The sequence below is a fragment of the Phacochoerus africanus genome, chromosome 3, assembly GCF_016906955.1.
Source record: "Phacochoerus africanus isolate WHEZ1 chromosome 3, ROS_Pafr_v1, whole genome shotgun sequence".
Lineage (NCBI taxonomy): Eukaryota > Metazoa > Chordata > Mammalia > Artiodactyla > Suidae > Phacochoerus > Phacochoerus africanus.
Window position 1 is genome coordinate 58,130,519 of NC_062546.1, and position 15,137 is coordinate 58,145,655.

Sequence of the window (15,137 nt, forward strand, 5' to 3'; positions counted from 1 at the left end):
CATTTTAATGTTCTTTTTTTTTTTTTTCTTTTTCAGCTGCATTCATGGCATATGGACGTTTCCAGGCCAGGGAACAAATCTGAGCCACAGCTGCGGCAAAACCAAATTCTTAACCTGCTGCACCACAGAGGGAACTCCAGCACATTTTAACATTTCTAATACGGGAGGATGTGTTTTACAAGAGGGCCTTTATGTGTAAATAGAGCTGAATTTGACTTTTGACCTTGATATGGTCCATAGGTAGCCTTCAAAGTGGCTAGAGGTAGCAGGAAAACGTTGAAGCGTGAATACTGGCTTAAAACAGGCAGGGGCCAGCGACCAGGACCACTAGGATAGAGCAGCAGCTGAATAAATCACTCATTTAGCTTCAGGGAAAGGTGCCTGGCAGCTCAAGTTTGTGTTTCTTTGTGGAGCCCTGTCTGACCTCTTCAGTGGTTTCTCCCAAAGGCAGTCCAAAGAAGAGCGAAACTGTTCAGGAAGTTAAAAGCAACTATAAGATAGCAACCTCATTTGGTGAGAGGCTTTTTTTTTTTTTTTGCCTTTTCTAGGGCTGCTGGCACATGGAGATTCCCAGGCTAGGGGTCCAATTGGAGCCTACACCAGAGCCACAGCAATGCGGGATCCGAGCTGCGTAAAGCAGTGCGGGATCCGAGCCGCGTCTGCGACCCACACCACAGCTCAAGGCAACGCCGGATCCTTAACCCACTGAGCAAGGCCAGGGATCAAACCCGCAACCTCATGGTTCCTAGTCGGATTTGTTAACTACTGCGCCATGCCACGACGGGAACTCCAAGAGAGGCTTCTTAATGGAAGGAGAAAACAAGATAGATCATAAAGATTCAAAATAATTCTTTTACCTAATTCCTTAATATTTATCATATGGTCAGAGTTTAAGAAGATAAGTAGTGCTAAAAGGATTATATAAAAGAACAGCCCATTCTGTTCTCAGAGGCAGTCATGCTTCTTCTCTCATCACCATTTCTTTTATTTACTTCCGTCTTTTAAATCAAAATATGACCGTGCATAATATCTCTGTGATCCAAGTGGTATATTATGTTCTTTCTTGTACACCTATTTTTTTCTCTTTTCTTAAAATCTGGCAAGAAACAGCTCATATCCTTCAAATGTACTTTCTGTTCAGTTTGTGAATGGGCTAAATCTTTCTGATGTTGATTAGCTCTGTGTTTTTCCTGGAGAGCCCGTGATGGACCTCAGACTTCCTCATGCCATCTGGGGACATGGTCATCACTCAGCCCTTTCTGGGCATTCCCTCCTCTTTTCTCCTTTTGGGTTTTCTGTTTCTTTCCCTGATGATACTCCTCCTTGGTGTAATTCTTCCCAATAGCAGTGTTCATCCTCTGCCCTCCATCTCCACATCCTGAGAAGGCACATGGGAGAGGTAAGTGGAAGGCGTTCTGTGCCCAAGAACCTCTTTATCCACACTGACGTCTGAGTTGTGGTTTGGCAGGACTGGAATACCAGTTTGAAAATTTCTCAGAAATTTGACGATATTTCTTCATTGTCTTTCAGCTTTCAGTAATACTACAGTAAAGTCTCATTCTGATACCTGGTCTTTTCTAAGTCCTTTTCTTCCTTTTTGCCTCTGGAAGTCTTTTAGGGAAAAGATGGGCCCCCGAAACCAGACTGGCTAGCATTGCTACTTTCTAGCTACACACCTATGGCAAATGATTTGACTCTTTGTGCCTCAGTTTCCTCAAGTATGACATGAGGATAATAATACTTAATGACTCTGAACGGTTGTGTAAGGATTATGTGAGAAATCATGGAAAGTGTGGATTATAGTTCTTTGTGTATAACCGTCATATTTGGGCTGCTATTTGGTGCTGTAATCAAGCTGTTCTATAGTATCAGTGATGTACAGTGGTCAGATTGTGTTCATTTATTGTGTAGACCACACAAAGCACCTCTTCAATTTAGAGAATCTTGTCCAAAAGCTCTGGGAAGATTTTGGGTTATTTCTTTCATAATTTTTTTTTTTTACCAGAAAAAAAATTGTTTTTCCCCTCTTTCTGATAACAGTATGAGTTGAATGCTAGGTCACCTGAATGAACCCTTAATGGAAAAAAAACTCCTACTTTTTCTTCCCCCTTTTTTTTTTCCCTTTTTTGGTGTGTGTGTGTGTGTGTGCATGTACGTGTCTTTTGCTTACATTTCTGAGCTAGTTTATTTTTTTCTTTCTTTCTGATTGTGCCCATGGCACTTGGAAGTTGCCCGGCCAGGGACTGAACCTGTGCTACAGCAGCTACCCAAGCCGCTCCAGCAATGGTGCCAGATCCCTAAGCTGCTGTTCCACAAGGGAGCTAATTTCCTTTTATTTATTTATTTATTTTTTTTAAGGCATGTGGAAGTTGCCAGGCTAGGGGTTGAATTGGAGCTACAGCTGCCAGCCTATGCCATAGCCAGAGCAATGCAGGATCTGTGCCAAGTCTTCGACCTACACCACAGCTCACAGCAACGCCACATCCTTAATCCACTGAGCAAGGCCAGGGATTGAACCCACATCTTCATGGATGCTAGTTGGATTTATTACCACTGAGCCACAAGGAAAAATCCAAGGGAGCTAATTTCTTAAACTGTATCTGACCATTCTTATATTCTGCTTATATATTTTTAAAAATACCATGTTTTTGCATGAATCGTGATACATGTTTTTTTTTCCAGGCTGTTTATTACAGATTTTCTAATCTTTTGTTCTCTTGCCTGCATTGCCTTAATTTCCTCTGAGAATTTTCTTATTTTTCGCTTTTAATCAGAAAATATCTTCAAATATTGGCTTGATGCTTGGCTTCCTTTCTAAAGGAAGAAAAGTGAAGGAAAGAGTTCCCATTGTGGTTCAGCAGTTAACCAACCCAACTAGCATTCACGAGGATCATCATTGAGGATCCAGCGTTACCATGAGCTGTGGTGTAGGTCGCAGATGCGGCTGGGAACTGGCTTTGCTGTGACTCTGGTGTAGGCTGGTGTCTTCAGCTCAGATTGGATCCTTGGCCTGGGAACCTCCATATGCCATGGGTGCAGCCCTAAAAAGACAATAATAATGATGATAACAAAAAGCGAAGGAAGCTCTGTGTTGGGGGCAAGGGTTACCACCCACTGGGCGGCATGGTAATGTGAGACCTCTCTCTAGTGTTAGTACCTGTAGGTCTTCCCCTGGCCTTAATTTAGTTTCTGCAAAGAACAATCTTTTGCCTGAGGCCTATAAGCCTGGTCATTATAAGCTTATTATAGAGCTGAGCATAGGAAGTGGGCTGGTAGTCCTGCTGTTCAATATGAAGAATTTCACCAAATTGCCCTGTTTGCACCCTCATGCCTCACCCTTAGCCTCCTCTGAGACTCGTAGGTCTAAATTTGGAGCGTCTCTCCAGTTTTTTTTTTTCTAAGATGATGTGGCTATTTCCTGAGTGGGGGCAGTTAGTTGTCTAAAATATACAGGGTTTGGTAGGTTCCTGGGGGGAGGAGGTGTTTAGTGGATTGTTATAGAGAATTACAGGCAATCTCCCTAGGAATCTCCCTACCACGAGCCCTGCCAGCCCCTCCCCACCTTCTGTTGTTTATGTGTCTAAATCCTGGGTCATCCTGGGGTTCTGCAGCCTGTCCTGCCTTGCACCCTGTGGTATATGTTCTCTGCAACCTTGGTTGGCCTCCTTGTGCCCTAGTAACTTGTTTGTGTCTTTACATAGTGAGGTTTGTGATTAAAGAGTCACATACTATTGAAATCTCTTGTTCTCATTTTTTTCCCTATGCAAGTAAACAAATATTTTAAAAATTGATAATGACGTCCAATCAGAAAAAGAGTAATAAGTATGCTGGAGTTCCTATTGTGGCTCAGTGGTCACGAACCTGACTAACAACCAAGAGGACATGGTTTCCATCCCTGCCCTTGCTCAGTGGGTTAAAGATCTGGCATTGCTGTGAGCTATGATGTAGGTTGCAGACAGGGCTCGGATCCCGAGCTGTGGCTGTGGCTGTGTTGTAGGCTGGCAGCTGCAGCTCTGATTTGACTGGTAGCCTGGGAACTTCTATGTGCCGAGGTGCATCCCCCCCGCCCCCCCCCCCCCAAAAAAAGTGTGCTGTATTAGAGTTGTAGGTCTTCATATGAGGAAGGATAATGACCTTTGTCTTTTAGGAAGAGTAGGGAAAGGCATTCCTGTTTGTTTTTAGTTCTGGAATGAAACGTTCTTGGCAGTGTTATTCTGTTCTTTGGCATTTTTATCATAACTTTCTGTCACTTGTGTGTGATAGTATGTGTGCATTGTTTTTGATAAACTACCATCATCCTCAAAGTTAAATTTGGATTTGAATCCTTCTTAGCAGCTTATGAGTTTCAAATAGAAAAATTTTGTTGAAACTTTGAGACTAAGTAGGAATCTGTTCTTTATTTTTGTTATTGTTAAGTTTATACCCATTGAAATTCTAAACTGAAAACACAATCTTACTTTCATTTTTTCTTCACTTTATTGAGTTAAAATTGACATACAGCCCTGTATAAGTTTAAGGTGTACAGCATAATGATTTGACTTACATTATGAAGTGATTACTGCAATAAGTTTCATGAACATCCACTATTTCATAGAGATAGAAAATTAAAGAGAAAAAAATATTTCCTTTTGATGAGAACTCTCAGGACTTTCTTGCCTCACAGCTTTCATATATAACATACAGCATAGTTAATTATATTGTGTATTACATGCCTAGTATTTACTATTCTTATGACTAGAATTTTTTACCTTTTGACCATGTTCATCCAATCATCCAAACCCTCCCCTGCTTTGGTAACCATACATCTGATCTTTTTCTAGGAGTGAGTTTGCTTGTTTTTGAAGTACAACTGACCTACAACACTGTTAATTCCTGTTAAACACATAGTGATTCTGTTTTTCTATGCATTTCAAAATGATCATCAAAATAAGTCACCATCCAAACGCAGTACGTCTTAAGTAAGGACCCAGGTCAATTATTGATTTTTCTTAGATTCCATGGAAAATCAGGACCTCTATGACTGGCTTAGACCAGTCAGAATTTACCCCTGAACTGGACGGCATCTTTTCCTCAATTTCATGGGACGAAGTGGACTCTTGGACAAGCTAAGCTTTCTGCTAAGAGGGAAGAAGGGCGAGATGAATGATGGGTAGGCACTTACCAGTGGTTGCAGTCTGGTTACAAGTTCGAGGAATTTGGAGGCACAGGAGCTCAGGAAAACCTGGAATAGCAGGAAGAGATCCAGTGAAGGGATAGGACTAGTATGGGGCCTTTGGGTGGGACTGACAAATTTTCCCATCTTTTCAGAATCTGATCAAGGATGGTGATTACTTGCATACTGGGTATACTTGTATATGTGGTCCCCTGTGGACATTGAATGACCAAACTTTTTTTTTGCTATTTTTTTCTTTTTAGGGTAGCACTGTGGCATATGAGAATTCCCAGGTGAGGGGTCGAAATGGAGCTATAGTTACCAGCCACAGCCACAACCACAGCAATGCCAGATCTGAGCTGTGTCTGCAGCCTACACCACAGCCCATGTTAATGCTGGATCCTTAACCCGCTGAATGGACCAGGAATCAAACCCACGTCCTCATGGATACTAGTTAGCTTCGTTATGGCTGAGCCACAACTGGAACTCCTGAATGATTAATTTTTTGATCTTGTCCTTAAAATTGCATTGATACTGATAAGATTTGGTTTTGCTTATAGAATCTGCTTTCAGACTTATGGTCCTTGACAGCCATAGCAAACTTGAACTTGGTGGCAACTCTTTTGAAACTGCCTCTAAAGTTACAATTGACTAGGCTTTTTGTTTTTTCACAAAGGTAATAAACACATGCTAGCATGAAGATCTCAATTTATACTATAGTATAACTTTATCATGATAATTTATAGGAGAATAGGGAGGAGTTGTGAAAACCAAGAGCTACTTTTTGGTGATATTTTTTGGTTACTGGGTGGTTTAGAAGCCCTGTGGCACCTGATTTTGTGTTTTTATCAAGATAAATACTGAGTGTACCCAAAGAGTTAAAGACTATACTGTCCTTGTACTGGTTAACCCCACCAAAAGAGTCAAGAAATAAAGATGAAATATATTTTTATTGATGGTATGGAGCAGATGATAGCTGGTGCTGGGTATTTGAGAATGGACTATGGCCTGAGAGCCAAATCCGGCCACTGCCTGTTTCTGTCTCTTTAACTGGGACATTGCCACACTTATTCAGTTATGTATTGTGTGTGGCTGCTTTTGTTCTACAACAATTGAGTTGAATAAATGCACCAGAGATGATATGGACCATAGTGCCTAACACACTGTTTGGCCCTTTGCAAAAATTGTCTGCCAACCTTTGGACTAGGTTAACATCTGAAGACTTCTTGGAAGAAGCAAACTTAATAGGATTTAAAGAAGAAAATGGAACTGGGGACATGCATTATTATGAATAATTGTTTGAGTATAATTTTCTTCCATCAAATGCTAGTACATAGAAATTACCTTTTTTCCTGGCTGTTGTCAGATGCTATTAGCTTGGGTGTCTGAACATTATCAATGGGTAGGAAGCCATGGCAAATGGAATCAGCTACCTTACTTGTATCTGCAAGCATTTGTAGGTCCTATGGTTTTTCCATATTTAGCAAGTGCTGATTTAAAATTTGTGTGTGTGTCTGTTTGCTATTTCTTGGGCTGCTCCCATGGCATATGGAGGTTCCCAGGCTAGGGGTTGAGTCGGAGCTGCAGCTGCCAGCCTACGCCAGAGCCACAGCAACGCAGGATCTGAGCCGTGTCTGCGACCTACACCACAGTTCATGGCAACGCAAGATCCACTGAGTGAGGCCAGGGATCGAACCCGCAACCTCATGGTTCCTAGTCGGATTCATTAACCACTGAGCCATGATGGGAACTCCAAAGATTTTTTGTTTTGATAAGACAAAAGATTATAATGAGGTAGTTCTTCATGATTATCACCTTCTTGCAAAGGAGTTACAGTATTATTTAAGAATGTAAATTGCTGGAATTCCTGATGTGGCTCAGCAGGCTTTGGACCCTAGTATCCTTGGGGATGTGGGTTCAATCCTTGGCCTCACTCAGTGGGTTAAGGATCTGCCATTGCCATAAGCCGTGGTGTAGTCTCACAGATGCAGCTTGGCTCCTGCGTTGCTGAGACTGTGGTGTAGGCCAACAGCTGTAGCTCTGCTTCGACCCCTAGCCTGGGAACTTCATATGCTATGGGTGCAGCCCTAAAAAGACAAAAAGAATGTAAATTGCTACCCCTACCCTCCTGCCCAAAACCTTAAAAATAGTCGAATTCAAGCATAATACTAATTTAATTCTTGCTCACTTGAAGTCTAAAATGAATGTTTGCTTGTGGGCAGTAATCCTCCCAGTATTACTCCGGGGTACAGGATGCTTCTATCCTGCAGTTCTACCACCCTTTTCTTTTCTTTCCTTTCTTTTCTTCCTTTCTTCCTTCCTTCCTTCCTTCCTTCCTTCCTTCCTTCCTTCCTTTCTTCCTTCCTTTCTTCCTTCCTTCCTTTCTTCCTTCCTTCCTTTCTTTATTTCTTTCTCTTTTTGCTTTTTAGGGCCGTACCCCTGACATATGGAAGTTTGGAGCTGCAGCTGCCCACCTACGCCACAGCCAAAGTAACTTGGGCTCCGAGCCATGTCTGCGACCTACACCATAGTTAACGGCAGCACTGGATCCTTAATCCACTGAGCAAAGCCAGGGATCGAACCCATGTACTCATGGATACTAGTTGGGTTCGTAACCTGCTGAGCCACAGCAGGAACTCCTCCACCACCCTTAATACATTTCAACATGTGTTTTCCTTCATTCACCTGCACAAGCCCTGTAAGGAGACAGAACACGAAGGATCACGTGTGAGTTTATGATCCAGGGCTAGAAGTGGTACATAGAGTTTCTGCTCATGTTCTGTTGACAAGAACACATGGCATTTACATGTAAGAGAGGTAGGAAAATATTGCTGACTGTATTCCAGGAAAAAAAGGAAATGGGTCTGGTAAACAGCCAGTCTCTGCTAGTACTCATCGTTAGAACCACTTCACACGTTGAGAACCATCAGGTGTTGGTGACAGAGAGATGCCTTCACTTATCTCTCATCTCTCCCCCCCAGCCCCACCCCCTTCTTCTTCCCTGACAGCTGTGAATCACTGATCTGGGCTGAAATGGTATAATACCAGTAGAGGAGCTATAGTGACCCTCATGGCAGATCTTAGTGAAGGTCCTACCTTCACACTTGGCACAGATATTTCCAATTCTCTCACTCCTGGGAAAATGGCTAGGTTGTACTTACCAGTTTTTCTGAGGTGTAGGGTTATCCCGTGGTCTGCTTTGAGATGTGAGTGAAAGTGAAGTGTCATCTCCAGGCAGAAGCTTTAAGAGTGAGTGGATGGAGTTCCTACTATGGCACCACAGGTTAAGAATCTGACTGCAGCTGCTTTGGTCACTCTGGAGGCACGGGTTCAATCCCAAGCCCATTGCAGTGGGTTAAAGGATCCGATGTTGCCACAGCTGCAGCATGGACTCAGTCTCTCACCTGGGAACTTCCACAGCTATGGTTACTGCCATTTAAAAAGATATAAGATAATAATTAAATTTAAAAAAAAAGGTGAGTGGATGTTTTCTGTGGTCCTTTCCCCATGTTGGTGATTGTGGAAGTTTTTGCCGAGGTGAAGCCTTAGTCAGCCTGGGTCCCAAGTAGTCGGTAGGAAGCCAGCTCCCTTCCAACACCCGTGGACATTTGTGTAAAACCACGAACAGACGGTTGGGGCTTAATATTACTTTCCTCTTGCTAATCTCAGGTAATGCACTGCCCTGTTGTCCCACATAGTGCAGTGAGAACCAAGGGCCAAGTGAAGTTGCCAATAACATAGGGAAGCCTAAATTTGAATATAAACTTCTATCACTGTCATGTTCCCTGAGGAAAATTAATTTTAGGATTACTTAACCTTGCAAGTTACAGCCCAAAAGTGTTAAAAATCTAAAGGAGGCACCCCTTCATGGCTCAGTGCAAACAAATCTGACTAGCATCCATAAGGACGGAAGGGTCCATCCCTGGCCTTGCTCAGTGGGTTAAGGATCCGACATTGCTGTGAGCGATGGTGTAGGTCACAGACTCAGCTTGGATCTGGCGTGGCTATCTATATGGCTGTGGCCTAGGCCAGCAGCTGCAGCTCCGATTCGACCCTTATCCTGGGAACCTCCATTTGCTGTGGGTGTGGCCCTGAAAAGACAGAAAAAAAAATCCACAGGAGTCAAAAAGTTCAAAATCAAATTCTCTTGGCCCCTTTATATATTCATTAATTCAACAATTGTTTATTGAAAACCCATTCTGTATACTCTCGGAAGTGTCAAGGGTATTTTGGTGAATAAACCAGCCACTGCCCCAATCCTGCCCCCCCCTCCCCCCAGAGCTGACTTTCTGGAGATCTTCAAGTTAAAAGACCAGAATTCCGGTAAGCATCCTAACCAGTCTACTCGGGTTCCGTCAGGCTAAAATGTTTTTGAAACCTAGGTGGAGTGAAAATTTCTCAGCAGCCACGGTTGGGGCTGCTCCACAGGAAAGGGTATCATCATCGCAAAACTGTGTTAGTTCAGCAGCCTGTGTGTGAGGAGCACACAGGCAATCACTGTTCCCTTTCACCCCTCTTCCCAAACCACCACATTTGGAAAACAACCCAGTTCCCTAAGCCTGAAATAGTAATGCAGGGAAAATTACATCTGAGCAATAGTTTCTAGGACAGTTTAGTATTTCTGAAGACCATCCTGCTGCACCAGGCGAGGCTCTGCCGAATGACACTTTCTTTGACTCTCTTAGGAGCAAGCATTTTCAGGTTTGTGTCACGAGCTGCTTTCTCTTGCCTTTCTCTCTGGATCTACTTAAGTCTTAAGAAACCTGACTCCTGGGGAAGAGTCACCTCTAATATTTATTTAATTGAGTGCTAGTTGGAAGCATTTTGTTGTGTTGGTGTGTGGGTTGGGGGGTGTTATGACTCTTGAGACTTTGGAAAAGCCAGGTTCCAAAAGCCAGGTTCCAGGTTCCCCCGTCCACATTCCCTCCCGTCTTTGAATACAGAGTGGAATTTGGGGTAACCTGTCTAGCATTATCTTACCAGATCTATTGTCCACAGTTTAAAGCTAGGAGTTCTCACTGTGGTTCAGCAGAAATGAATCCGACTAGTATTCTTGAGGATATAGATTTGATCCCTGTCCTCGCTCTGTGGGTTAAGGATCCAGCATTTCTGTGAGCTATGGTGTAGTTTGCAGATGTGACTCAGATCCTGTGTTGCTGTGGCTGTGGTATAGGCTGGCATCTGCAACTCTGATTTGACCCCAAGCCTGAAACTTCGATATGCCATAGGTATGGACCTAAAAAGCAAAATAATAATAATAAAATTAAAAAATTAAAGCTGGGAATATTCTTGTTTTCTATAGAGCACATGGGAATCTTCTGATTTTCCATGTTAAAGCAATGAGTATATTCTGTAGACTGCCAGTGTCTGAGAGGGTCTGTAATGACTCTTCCCTGCAGTTGTGGTTGAGCCTCACCCATGCTTCTGTCTTGCTGGGGTCTGATGAAGCCTCTGCTTTCTGGGCACGCCTGCCAGGGGTGGTTCAAAGTACAGCTGGGTGCCATGCACAGGGAGGCAGCCTGCTAACAGCCTGCCCTTGTGCCAGGGCCTATATGGCTTTGTTTCCAATGTGCATCCCATGCCTTGTTTTCTTCGGGTTGCAGACTTGTGCACCCTCCCGTGGAAACAGCTGCTCACCCCAGGACAAACCTGGCGGGAGCTGGAGTTTCTCACTCAGGTCAAAAGAATGTATGGTCTTTGGCTAAAAGCCTCATTCCCAGTCTGTGTTATTAAAACCAGCATCCCAACTGAAAAAGTGAGCTGGATTCTAGGATACAGGCTGCAAACCACCAGTGTGATAGAAGCTCTGGCTGCTGCCTTGAACCGGGGTGTTGACCGCCTTGGCCTTTGCAGAAGCCTAGTGAGTCAACCTGTGTTGCTTCTGCACACTTACTCCTTGTTAATTTCTCATGGTTGCTTGCCTAGTGTAACATATTTACAGCTTTGAGAGGACCCCATAAATAATATCTCCTTTGCAAGATTGCTATTCAGAGTGGCTGAGCTGGCGGTTAAAATACAGAAGTCCTCTCACAGTGATTTGTGGAAAGCCACAGCCCAAAGCCCCACAACCTTCTTTGGGCTGCCACAGCCACTGCAGCTTTCCTGGGAGATCCTGTTCCCCCTCCTCCCTGACTCTGGGGCCTGGTCTCTGGGACTCTGCTCGAGTGTGGCCAACACATGGTCAGGTTTGGCTGTTGACACTTGAGCATGATTCTTGACTCCTCCTTCTCTCTGGTTACGAACCATTTGAGAAATAAGAAACAGAGTAAGGCGGATAGATTATTAGAGATGAGTTGTAAGTAGACTCTAATGGTAGAATCCATTTATAATTAGAGATGAAAGCAAGTCTGAGGGACAGAACTGTCTTTGAGACACCCACTGGTCACTATAGGGCAGAAACAGGGCAGACCTCACCCGTGCCACCCTAGTGCCTTCCACTCTCCCCTCACCCCTTCCTACTATAGGGACAAAGCCTATTCTGGGTCACGGGGGGAGGTAGGCACAGAGTAGAGCTTGTGTTCTCTGGGCATCTGGTCTAGGACTAGGATGGAGTGAGTGAAACCAAAAATCTGCAGTGATTAAGGTAAATCATACTTAATGCATTTTTTTTGAGAATCAGAATTAAATGGAAAAAAATCCATGATGAATAAAATATAAAAAACTTAAAGACAGGGTCAGTATTGCTGACTTTTCCCTTGCTCAGGCTCCAGGGGACTCCTCGGGGCACTGTCCCTGTACCTGTCTTAAGTTCAGTGCCTGAGGCCAGTAGCACTCTCACCTCACCCTCCTTGCCTAGCTAGTTCTTCCTGAATTTACAGAATCCATTCTTGTTCTGGAGTGAGTAAAAGGACAGCAGAAGGGCAGGGATGTTACACTAACTGAACTCTTTCTACATAGAAGGCATAAATTCAGATAGGATTTAGAAGCAGCATTCTCCATGACTATAAAAAAAAAAAATCTCCAGTTATTTTCCATGGAAGGAGTGTTAGCTATCTGAGAAGGAAGTTCAAAAGCATAAATTAAAAGCTCAAAAGTGAGAACAATCTATTCTCAGAGTAACAAATTATAAAGTTGGATGTGAACTTTTTCATTTAAAAATTTGACAAACTATAATAGAGCTCCCTTCATGGCTCAGTGGTTAACAAACCCGACTAGGATCCATGAGGGTGTGGGTTTGATTCCTGGCCTCACTCAGCATGTTAAGGATTCGGCATTGCTGTAGCTGTGGTGTAGGCCAGCAGCTGTAGGTCTGATTTGGCCCCTAGCCTGGGAACTTCCATGTGCCACAGGTGTGGCCCTAAAAATAAATAAATAAAGTTTAATAAACTATATCAAGAATCTTAAAATGATACCCTTTGGCTCAGTGATGCATTTATTCCAGGAAGTTTTTCCAAAGGAAACCAGTAGTTAAAGATTGCGAAGATTGGAGTTCCCTTCATGGCTCGGTGGTTAACGATTCCGACTAGGAACCATGATGTTGCAGGTTCAATCTCTGGCCTTGCTCAGTGGGTTAAGGATCCGGCGTTGCCGTGAGCTGTGGTGTAGGTTGCAGATGCGGCTCGGATCTGGCGTTGCTGTGGCTCTGGTGTAGGCCCCAGCCTAAGAACCTCCATATGCCTCAGGTGCGGCCCTACAAAAGGCAAAAAGACCCCCCCCCCAAAAAAAGATTGCAACGATAGTACAATGCTATTTATAAATAAATAATACTTAGTAGTAAGTTAGAAACAAGCTAAACATAGAATGACATGGAATTGGTGATGTAAATTATCCTGTTGTACATTTATTTAAAAAATAACTTGAAATGCTTTGACGTATGATATGATCCATTTTCTTTTTTTTCCAGTTTTTTTTTTTAAATCATATTTTATGTACTTTGGAAGAAGGATCTTAGTAAAAGCTCCATCAGTTGAATTTAATGGCTGTTTATACAGACAAATAATTTATGATTTATGTTAAATGCTTCTGTTTCAGTGCTCCTATCTACTTATACCAGCCTTCATGGAAACAGAAAGGGGTAGTATATTTAGTGCTTTATGAAATTATACCCCACACATATAAGTCTAAAAAATAAATGGGCTTCTTGATTTAAACATTTAGTTCAAACTGATTTCATACCAAAGGATTAAAAATATTGTTTCATAAACACTTTTATAAGGCACTAGTCAAAATCTATTATGTCAGTGACTTCTTTATTAACTAAAGAGGTGGGAAAAGACCAGTTTATATTTTCAATCAGCATATATAAATCATATAGCACCAATTTTGAGATCAGAACCTCTTTTGTGTGTGTGCACTAACTTGTATATACACATATATGTGATGCGGTTGAGATAAACATTGAGGCCTTTCTTCCTGACTCTAGTAAAGACTGGTTTCAGAATGCATAGCTGGTAACACAGAGTGCTGTTAGGGAAGATACTGATCCTTTCAGTTCTTCTATCGTTTCTTTTCTCCTGGTTGTATTTAGGTCACCAAAGTAAGTTTGAAAACAGAGAAAAGACTGCAAAATTAAAAAAATGAGATCTACTCTTAAGTCACAAATTTATAGGTTACAGAATGTCATTTTTTTCCTTATGGATATTTTATTTCTTCAGAACCATGATACCTTATTGACATTAAATACCAAAATTAGAAAGTAAATCCAAATGAGTATCTGTGTGACTTATTTACAGTCCTAGCTTGAATATTTGGGACTTTCTTAAGCACTTCAGTTTAACCAAAGCCTAATATTTTATTTTATTTTTTTTTTAAATTTTTTATTTTTTCATCTTTTTGCCTTTTCTAGGGCCACTCCCAGGGCATATGGAGGTTCCCAGGCTAGGGGCCCAATCGGAGCTGTAACCGCTGGCCTACGCCAGAGCCACAGCAATGCAGGATCTGAGCCTCGTCTGCAACCTACACCACAGCTCCCGCCAATGCCAGGTCCTTAACCCACTGAGCAAGGCCAGGGATTGAACCCACAACCTCATGGTTCCTAGTCGGATTCATTAACCACTGAGCCACGACGGGAACTCCCCAAAGCCTAGTATTTTAAATGATTTGCAAAAATCCTTGGATTTGAAAGCTTTCATGGATTGTCTTTAATGATTTTTTTAGAAAGTGTGCAATAGTATATGTATAGCATTGTGCAACCATCACCATAATCTTTAGAGCATTTTCATTGCCCTCAAAAGAAACATATTCCTGGAGTTCCCCTGGTGGCTCAGTGGTAATGACTCTGACTAGTATCCTTGAGGACCGGGGTTCAATCCCTGCCCTTGCTCAGTGGGTTAAGGATCCAGCATTGCTGTGAGCTGTGGTGTAGGTCGCAGACACGGCTTGGATCTGGTATTGCTGTGGCGTAGGCTGGCAGCTGCAGCTAGGTTCAAGCCCTAGGCTGGGAACTTCCATATGCTGCAGGTGTGTCCTTAAGAAGACAAAAAAAGAAAGAACAAGAGAAAGAAACACATTCTCAATAGTAGTCACTCTTCATTCCCTCCTTCCTGTTCCTTCTCAGCTCTACAGAACCAACCATCTACTTTCTATCTCTAGATTTGCCTAATCCAGACATTCATGTATGTAGTATCACATAATATGTAGTCCTTTGTGACTGGCTTCTTTTACTAGTATTTTTACTTTGGCTTCAAGTACTCTTTTACTTATTTTAAGTTGTAACCTTGTATCCATGTTGTAGCATGAGTCAATCCTCCATTCCTTTCTCAATGAAAATATCTATCCTGTTGTATGGGTATACGTTTTTGTTATCTGCTTACCAGTTAATGGGCATTCAGGTTCCTTCCAGTTTGGGGCTCTTATGAATAATGCTTCTATTAAGAATCGTGTATATTGGTATATAAGTTTTTGTGTGGAGATATGTTTTCATTTCTCTTTAGTAGACAACTAAAAGTAGAATAGCTCTGTTGGAGGGTGACTGTTTAACATTTTTAGGAACTTCCTGTAGAATACCACCTTAACTATTAAGAAGCAACAACTTTTTTCTTTTTTT

The 15,137-nt window shown here is 42.4% G+C and overlaps 1 protein-coding gene across 1 annotated transcript in view; it reads left to right on the forward strand.

Annotated features, from left to right (window-relative positions):
- Nucleotides 1-15,137, forward strand: part of MTUS1 (microtubule associated scaffold protein 1) — a 175,951-nt gene that overhangs the window by 39,020 nt on the left and 121,794 nt on the right.